At 30.8% G+C, this 9,785-nt stretch overlaps 1 pseudogene; it reads left to right on the top strand.

Annotated features, from left to right (window-relative positions):
• The first annotated feature begins 1,833 nt into the window (after window positions 1-1,833).
• On the top strand, window positions 1,834-6,793 carry LOC114721679 (monocopper oxidase-like protein SKS1; annotated as a pseudogene).
• Window positions 6,794-9,785: the final 2,992 nt, after the last annotated feature.

Below are 9,785 nucleotides of genomic sequence, written 5' to 3'. Positions count from 1 at the left end.
AGAGTCGAAGCAAGAAAAGACAGATAAGAAGATATGAGGAACCTCCAATCTTGTTTTGCTACCAGTGTTTTATTGACAAGTGAGATGGCCGAATGCCTAAACCCCTTCATTAAAAGGTAAGAAGAGCTTACTTTATTGACCAGATGGATCCTCTTTCCCCCTCAAAGAAAGGAGAATCAGGGAGTATTTGGGTAGAATTAAAATTATAATTTTAAAAGTATTTTTATGATATACGAAGTAAATATGTAAAGAAATTTATTTAAATTTACGAAAAAGTACTTTAAAAAAGTATTTTTTTTCCTAATCCAAATGCTCCATAATTAATTGAAAATAGGCAAAACTATGTGAATATGATAAAAAAAATCACAAAAATCTAATTAAAAATAGGTAAAAGTATACCCACTTAAAAAACTATAATAACTTATTAATTGAAAGTAAGATGAAATTATATGGCTAAGAAATTAAAGAAAAATTATACATTTGATTACATTTATTTGCATTAAGTTTCATTTTAATTCTTTAAGTTTATAAAGCGCGTTTTTAATCGTTCAGTGTTAATATTGTTAGTTTCATGTAACCAAGAGTGCTGACTCATCAAACTTAAGCAATAAATGTGTAATTAAATGCCAACAAAACATTTGCCAGATTAGTTGATTTTATTTTTTATAATTTACACCTTAAAATATAATATATTATAGTATTAAAAAGATTAAATTACAAGCATGCTTTGTGAGTGTTCAATGGCACAGCTACCACCTAAATTTGTATTAGATAAAACGAAAAGGAAAAATTTCTTAGAGAGAGGCTTTAATAACTCAAATACTTATTTGGTTTATTAAATTTGTCAAATTTATAATGGAGTCACATGACTTAAAAAAGGATTTTAAAATTTTATAAAATAACTCTAATACCCCATTCATTAAAAACCTAGATAGATGAGAATTTTTATCATTACCGTGTTGTGTGATAACTTTGAATAAGAGAAACTTGGTATCTACTTTCACAAAATTGAAAAATCAATCAAGTAAGCAATGATGAGTTGGTTTTTATTTAAATCTTCTTTTCTTATTGTATATGTGTTATGAAGATAAAACATTGTTAACCGAGAATTGAAATGTATTAATTATGAAATAAAACATATTAATTTTTAAGGCAGTATTGTGATGAATTTTTATTCAAAGATTCCTTGCAAGTGTATTATACAGATATAAAGTTGGTAATTTAAAACTACAATTTGTTAACCATGTAATTAAATTTTTAGGGTTGTATTGTAATAAAGTTTTACTGCAAGTATGTTATAAGGACAAAAAGTTATTAATTTAGAATTAAAATGTGTTAACTATAAATTAGAACATATTAGCTTTTAAAGTTATATTGTGATCAAGTTTTATTTAAAAACTTATTAAAAGTATGTTAATTGTAGAATGGAGTATGTTAATTTAGAATTCTCTTTTAGTTTTTAATAAAAGACATATAAGAGTCATTTTTTGAAATTTTAAAATCTTCCCCCAGGCCATATAATCTGATTAAGGGTTTGACATTATTTGACTGTTTTCTTTTAGAGACTTTTCCAAATTAAAAATGTTAAAATTGAAGGACTACAATTTAACTTTATAAACTTGAAAGAATTAAAATAAAACTTAATACAAACATAAGAAACGAAACGTAGTTTAGCCAAAAATTAATTTCCCCCCTCATGTTTCCTCCCATAGTCACGCTGAACGTGCAAGACCGGTGAGCTATTCGTTTTTCCTTTCTCTCTTGCGACCGAAGCAATTTCCATTGCCTTCTTTCTCTTCTCTCTTCATCTGCGCTTAATGCGTGTTCATGCAAATGGCTCTCTCTCCCTTCTCACTCTCGTTGCTACTACATTGCGCTTTGCTCTCATTACTCTGTTTCGCTGGCGACCCAACTGTTTTCAATGAGCTCCGAGTCTCTTACATCACAGCCTCTCCTCTCGGTGTTCCTCAACAGGTTCCTTTTTTTTTTTTGGGTTTCTTTGGACTTGTTTCTTATCTTCACTGTCGTTGATGATGCTAGTGACGATTACGTTGGGTAATTTGCATTTCGCCCATGATTGTTCTGAAATTGCGTGCGCTCTGTGTGGGAAATTGATTAACGGCTACAACACCTCTGTGTAGCATTTAACTTTCTTTTCAATTTTTTCGTTTCTTACATGTTAAATAAGTTGAATGGTATGATGAATAATTCAAATTCCGCCGTTCTTGCAGTAGAAAACGGGTCACAGCTCTTAGTCTCACTGTAGAATCTTTTCGCTATAGTCATTTTAGAGTTCTTATTTTCTTTGCTTGACTTCTTATTTTCTAGTTAACTTATTTCATAATATCGTCTTGGCTCAACAAGATAGTGCCTTTTGTGTATCAAGATGGTGCCTTTTGAGCATCGTTGAAACAGAGTAGACTAACAAAGTTACTAACTATTACTCCTTTTACGTGATCTTTTCAAGACTGGAACTGATAAAGGGGTTTAAAGCAATTTATTTGTAAGAAAAAGAAAGACAATATGTGAAGTTAAATACTTAATGGGTACGCTTAGTCTTTTTTAAAATTTTAAATTGTTTTGAAAACTTTACTTCAGTGCGTGCATTGCTGGATTTGTAATTGAGGTTTTATATTTTATTATTCCACTACGTGTTTCTATATCTTTTTGTATGTTTTCTTTGATCGTACTAGTTCTGCGATCCAAAGATTCCTTTTTCTTCCCCATGATTTCCCAAACTGTACAATGCCCTCTGAAATTTGTCTGACTCCACGGTTGAATACAATCTTATTGCAGGTTATAGCTATCAATGACAAGTTTCCAGGCCCTCTTATAAATGTTACTACTAGTAACAACGTAGTTGTGAATGTATGGAATGAATTGGATGAAGATCTGCTTATTACTTGGTTTGTATTTGGGAAAAAAAAATTCTTGTATTTCTGCTCTCTCTGGTTTAAAAAGCTCTTATACTCATTCTGATACACGTGATGATATTATACCCATAACAAAAATATATATAATATTTAATTACAATTGGAAGAACCTGTTATCTATAATATATGGATGTTTAATATATTCTGATTGGTACTTCATAGTCCTTGGTTAATCTATTTAACATTAGACATTATGGCAAATGTTTGTGCTAGGCCTGGGGTTCAAATGCGACGAAATGCATGGCAAGACAGTGTTCTTGGTACAAATTGTCCTATTCCTTCCAAATCAAATTGGACATACCAATTTCAAGTTAAGGATCGGATTGGGAGCTTCTTTTACTTCCCTTCTCTTAACTTCCAAAGAGTCTCTGTTGGTTTTGGTCCCTTTGTGATCAACAATGAGGAAGTGATCCCAATTCCTTTTGCATAGTCTGATGGGGATATTGTTATTATCATTGGTGACTGGTATACACAAAACCACATGGTTAGTAACTAGTTCAATGATTTTTATTGCTTTAAAATGTGTGAGAGTGTATGTTCTCCTCAAAAGCTTGACTGATTATTTACTAGGATACATGCTCTTAAATTTAGGCCCTAAGAAGAACACCTGAAAATGGACAAGACATTGGTATACTAGATGGAGTTCTTATCAATGGGAAAGGAACTTACCGATACAACAGCACTTTGGTACCTGATGGCATCCAATGTGAAACTATAAATGTTGATCCAGGTTTTGTTCTCTCTCTCCATGGTACTTGAGAAGATGGTTTGTCTATAAAACATTTTACAACTTGTTCAATTAGACCTTAGACTCTTGACATTTTATTGTGTTTTAGTGTTTATGTCTATGTTGTGTATACTATTCATGTTGCTGGTCAATGGTTTTAGTCTGTCCCTTGTAGGGCACACTTTTTAAAAATTTTCTATTAAAACTTTATAATATTTTTTGATCCAGAATTATGTTTGGGGTTACGAATACTTGCAAGACTAGATGTACTTGTGTTGTATCTATACTGGTATGCATGCGGTTCTTCATGACACTTTTAACATGTTCTTATACATAGATTTTTTTTGGCATTTTTTACCTCATCAAAAATGTTCTGAACTCAAAATTTTATAGAGAATCTTAATCATATCGTGAAAGATGAAGATTCACATTTTGTTTGAATTAAAATGTTTGTTCAGAACTCAATTTTTCTTGTAAGATGCTTATTGTTATGTGTTAATTTTCTAATATATATGTATATATATAAACACCTTTTGTAATAATATTACAATTTTAAAAGTTTTCATATTTAACACATCTTGTGACATCTGGTGAATGTAACAGTATTTAGGCAATGTATCAATCTGTGCAATTTTCTTCAATTAATGAGACATCTCCAATTGCCACTGTCCATTGCTTTTTGTGTAGCCTTTTCATGTCTACTGTAGGTTGTTCATCTTTAATGGCAATGGACTCCAATGTATTCCCGCTGTTTCATTTTCTAATTGAGAATTTAAATTGTTTATGCTTATTATTTCCCTAAAATCTTTTTCTCTATAACAGCCAGAACCGATATGACATGGGATATTAAATAATGTGAGACATGACAAAATGTTTAATCTTTAACTGTGATTTGAAGTGTAATGTTGTATTCAGTACTAAAAATAGCATAATGAATATAACCCTCGTTCCTTTTTGTAAGGAATTAGTGGGTATTAACTTGTAAATATGTTTATTTCTAGCACCCAATTATGTTAATAAGATTTTGGGTTGGACAATCTAAAACCTGATCAAAAGTACAAACAAATTTGGCGGGCAAGACTTACAGAATTCACGTACACAATGTGGGGATATCAACTAGTTTGAATTTCAGGATACAGAATCATAATCTACTACTGGTAGAAACAAAGGGTCATTATACAATTCAAGCAAATTATACCCAATTTGATATTCGTGTTGGGCAGTCTTACTTTTTTCTGGTTCTTATGGACCAAAACGCAAGTTCAGACTACTATATTGTAGCAAGTGCTAGGTTTGTGAATGGATCCTTATGGCAGAGAGTCACTGGGGTAGCGATCTTGCATTATTCTATTTCCAAGGGACCTGCTACTGGTCCTCTGCCAGACCCACCAAATGATGTATCCTACAAAGAGGAATCAATAAATCAACCACGTAGTGAGGTAGAATTTGATAAAATTTGTGCTCACAATGATTGTAACTTTGTAGTATGATTTTCCTTTTTTTTTTTAGAATATTATGGTGTCTTGTCCTAATATTCTGAACAACAGTATCAAGTTACCCTAGACTATACATATCCATTTATCATGTGCTTCTGTAGGGTCATACGAACAAATTTAATAGCTTGGTTTAGTTTTGTTGCGTAGCTGCAAATATATAACAAGAAACCCAATTGGTTCTTTACTCTATTATTCTTTCTTTATTATTTCATTCTTCGCTTGAGTATTTTCAATAAATTATCTTGTTGATCAGGCAAAATACATCTGCCAGTGGAGCTCGTTCCAATCCTCAAGGATCCTATCATTATGGCTCCATCAATATAACTAACACTTATGTGTTAAAGGTTTTGCCACCAGTGACAATCAATGAAAAAGTTCGAGCTGCCATTAATGGAATTTCATTTGTTAAGCCAGAAGTGCCATTCCGGCTAGCTAACCAGCATAACTTGACAGGAGTTTATATGCTTGATTTTCCCAAGAAGCCTTTGAATAGGCCTCCGCTGATGGACAAATCTATTATTAATGCTACTTGTAAGGGGTTTATTGAAATTGTGCTAGAAAACAATGACACCACAATGCAGAGTTTTCACTTGGACGGCTATTCAGCTTTTGTAGTTGGGTATGAATTCCTTAAATGATTGTATTTTATAGAAGCCCCCTACCCTATATGCGCATGAGTGCAATACTAAACATTAAAAGAATGTTTTCTTTGAAAATAGGATGGCTTATGGTAATTGGTCAGAAGATTCCAGAAATCAATATAATAAGTGGGATGCAATTTCTCGTAGCTCAATTTAGGTGTGCCTTCCCTGCTAAAATGTCACATGTACAATCCTTTCATTGATGTGGCCATTTAGCCTTTTCTTTTTCTCCTTTGCGGTATTGGATTATACTTCCCTCCTATTTTATTTTGCTATCAAGATGATGAATATACAATTTCTTTCAGGAGCAGTTTTGTTGATCTACAGTTTTACTAATATATGCCACTTAGGTGCTATTTTTGGGTCACATAATTATCACCACCTAACATTAAACATTAAATTTCTCAACTTCAATGCAAGTTAGAAGTAATTTGGGCTGATTTATTTTTTTAATAGAGTTGAACAAGAAACTGTTTCCTTAAATATTTTATTCACTATATATAGTGAGAGTTATTTTTTTTTTGTTGGGGAACTCTGCTCACTTAATGAAGTCATTGAGTGAGATCTTCCAATTAATAATAAATCCAAAGATTTAGCTTTGGATAGAGCTCAATAGCACCATACAATCCATGTAGCCAACTCACCTAGCAGGATAATACTTTGTTGTTGTTGTTTTTTTTTTTTGGTGACTCTACTAAATTCATCTAAATAGGAAATTCTAGAAGAAACTTGCTTTAAAATTAATTCCTAAGGTTGAAGATCTTACATTTCCTATTTTTATATGCTTTTGTAGGTTTGTTCTGGTGGGTGGACAACAGTTATGGTTTCTCTAGACAATGTTGGATCATGGAACTTGAGAGTAGAAAACCTGGACAAGTGGTATCAGGGCAAGAAACATATTTGAAGATAGTCAATCCTGAAGAAAATGGTGATACAGAGATGGCTGCACCACAAAATGTGCTATATTGTGGCCCCCTCAAGCATCTGCAAATGTAGGTGCCTAAAAACCCTGCTTGAATCTATTTCTTGCCCTCATGCTTGCAATAACTGTTTTGGTCCTTGTTTCTTAAAAAATGACACTTATTTAGTTGAGGCAATAAAAACACTTGAGAACCTTAAAAAAATAAAATTCCTTGAAAAGATCGAATAATTCTTTGTGGAGTTATCAGTACTTTTTCCCAAAGTTATAATTTGGTCTTATGCATGTTAGAACAATGTTTTGCATTTGTAATCTTAAGAAGCATATGGAAAGCACAAGCAATAAGTTGATCTCTCAAAATTATTTTCAATGCTAAATTAAATTTTGTGTATCTTCTAAATTTTGTTGAGAGCTATACAAACATTCCATCTATTCAAAGATCAAACAAATGAGTTTTATTAAAATTATGCTAACTTAGAAAGCTCAAACAAAATTTGTGTAATCTATTATTTAGTTTCAAGAGATGATTTTGAAAGTTTTGATAATGGATGGGATATTCTATTAACTTAGCATAATTCAAGGAAGTTCTTATTCTAATTTAGTTTCTATTTTTAAGGAAAGCTTGTGTTCATTCTAATGTGTAAGGTTTTTTTAATAATAATTATTATGATCCCTCGTATAGAGTGACATTATCACTTTCTAATTTTTTTGAATTTAGTTTTCACTGCTCCAGCGGTCTAGTTTATCAATTTTGCTTCTCTTTTTACTTGCAGGAAGCAGAATTCATCTTCAGGCTCAGTAGTTACTTCTTTTGGAGGATTAGGTTTTGTCACAGTGATGATTTTTAATCTCATAATGATTTTCATTTCTACATAAGACCTTGACTGATTTCCTGTAGGGATATATATATATATATATATTTTAAACGTTAAATTCCTATCAAAAGTTTATTATTAGCTCTAGAGTTTCTCTTTAGACTGTTTTTGTGGTGATTTGCATTGTTTTCTCATGTAATTTGTGATAATTCACAAAAGGGAAAAAAAGAAGCAATTTAAATAGTTGGAGTCCCCAGTATCACAATTTTGTCCTGATACTCTGTGATCGATGCCATCCATTTTTGTTTCTGCATTAGGAAAAAAAAACCCTTGTAATGAGAATCTTCTATATTACGATTTACCTTTTCAACTCGGATTCATTAGCAATTAATAACATTATTGAGTCCTCATAGCTTCTCCCATCCATTGATCAATATCTTCCTAATATTCATTGTAATGGCATTGCTTGTTATATGCACATTCAAATAAGACTTTGCCTTAACGATTAACTTATAAGGAATATTCATCATCTCCTTTACATGATGAGTATATTAAAGACATATAGACGATCTGATCATATTCTCGTATCAAGTGTGTTACACTTGACAAATGTCATCTATTTATAGATGTTCAAGTGCTTGTGATTATAGTTTACTTATGATAATCTCAAGTATCTTGAGAATAATTTATATATGTATTCTAAAAGAATACCCGCACCTAACCAATTATATTACAGTTTTTGAACAATGTCATTTGTAACACTTTAAGTCATTAAACATGAGCAACTTAATCATGTATGTGATTATATCATGATATATTATCACTATTGTGATAATTGCTCATGCATTAAATTCTCTTTGTATTGGCCATTTGACCTCTTTCATTAATCTATATATCCCTCCTTATGTAAAAAATGGAAAGATTCTAATAATATTCCAAATCAATATAAATATTAGTATCATGAAGATATGGTGGGAACTGTTTATTAATATATGAGGTAATATTTCACTATAATGAGTTTCCTTTCTTTATAGAGAATCTTCAGCAAATAATATTTTTTTTATATTACTCAATGTTATACACTGGCAATTATACAAAAATCCAAATATTATTGTTTGCCTTGGAATCTCATATATCTATCATGAAATAATGTCCTTACTTGGAACTTATTTCACTTCTTGAAATAGGAAATTGAGGGTCATACTCAGTATTTATGTTTGAGTTGAATATCTTTATGTACATCAAGCAGCTACTACGAATTGCCAAATTTTATTGATCTTAACTCAATCTATTGATGAGATTGAAGCTACAATAAGAAAAAGAGAGTATCACCTATCAATTTTGAGATATCTCTTATTTATTTTCAAATACTCCTTTTATAATTGATGGAATTCTTAATCTTGATACTCCTAATTTCAAATATGATCAATTATGAATGTAAGAACTTCATCATGATTTTACATTCCCCTTAACAAGGTAAGTTCAATGCAAAACCAATGTTTCACTATAATTCGAGGTTGTTCTTTATGTGTTACCACTTTTGATTAGTTTGATCACTCCCACTAATTATGACAATCATAATAAATTTGGCATTCATCAAAATAATGCACCAAAATATGATAGACAAAACACTTAAATTCTTGGGAATTTTATGTATTTTTATCAAGATATGCAACGCAAGTCTCAAGAAATATTTTCCTTTTACACTCTTTCCTTCATAAGACAATTTTGGACAAGTGTATATAATAAGTTGAGTTTCCAACTCTTCATATTTTTAAAAGGATTTAAATAAAAACTATGTTGGATTCTCGTTTAAAATATACATAATTGTCTTGAATGTATACTATAAGATGAAAATCAAGTTGCAAACTTGATCACTCTATGTCTATTAAGATTTTGTGATTTCTTGTATAAAGAAACTTAACATATAGACTAGGTTATTGTCCATAAACAATGTACTCATCATTTCATCTATCTCCATTGTTGATCTCAATGCATTAATTTATTTATCAAATTAACTATCTATTTTTACCTTATACATATCAAATGATGATTACACAATTATAAGGCAAATATTGACCAGGTATTGTGAGAGGATACCTATGAGGGAAGTATATAATTTTATATACTAGAGCATGAACATAAAATAAATAATAGTACATGTAATCTCTTATTAATCGTAATCCTTCAAGCTCTTTTAAAGTAGTGCGATGACTTACATATTTTTTAATGTAAATCATACATAGATTAGAAT

This window comes from Neltuma alba, unplaced genomic scaffold, assembly GCF_004799145.2.
Source record: "Neltuma alba isolate B1F8T4 unplaced genomic scaffold, ASM479914v2 tig00012055_pilon, whole genome shotgun sequence".
NCBI lineage: Eukaryota > Viridiplantae > Streptophyta > Magnoliopsida > Fabales > Fabaceae > Neltuma > Neltuma alba.
This window is presented reverse-complemented; position numbering and strand designations above follow the sequence as displayed.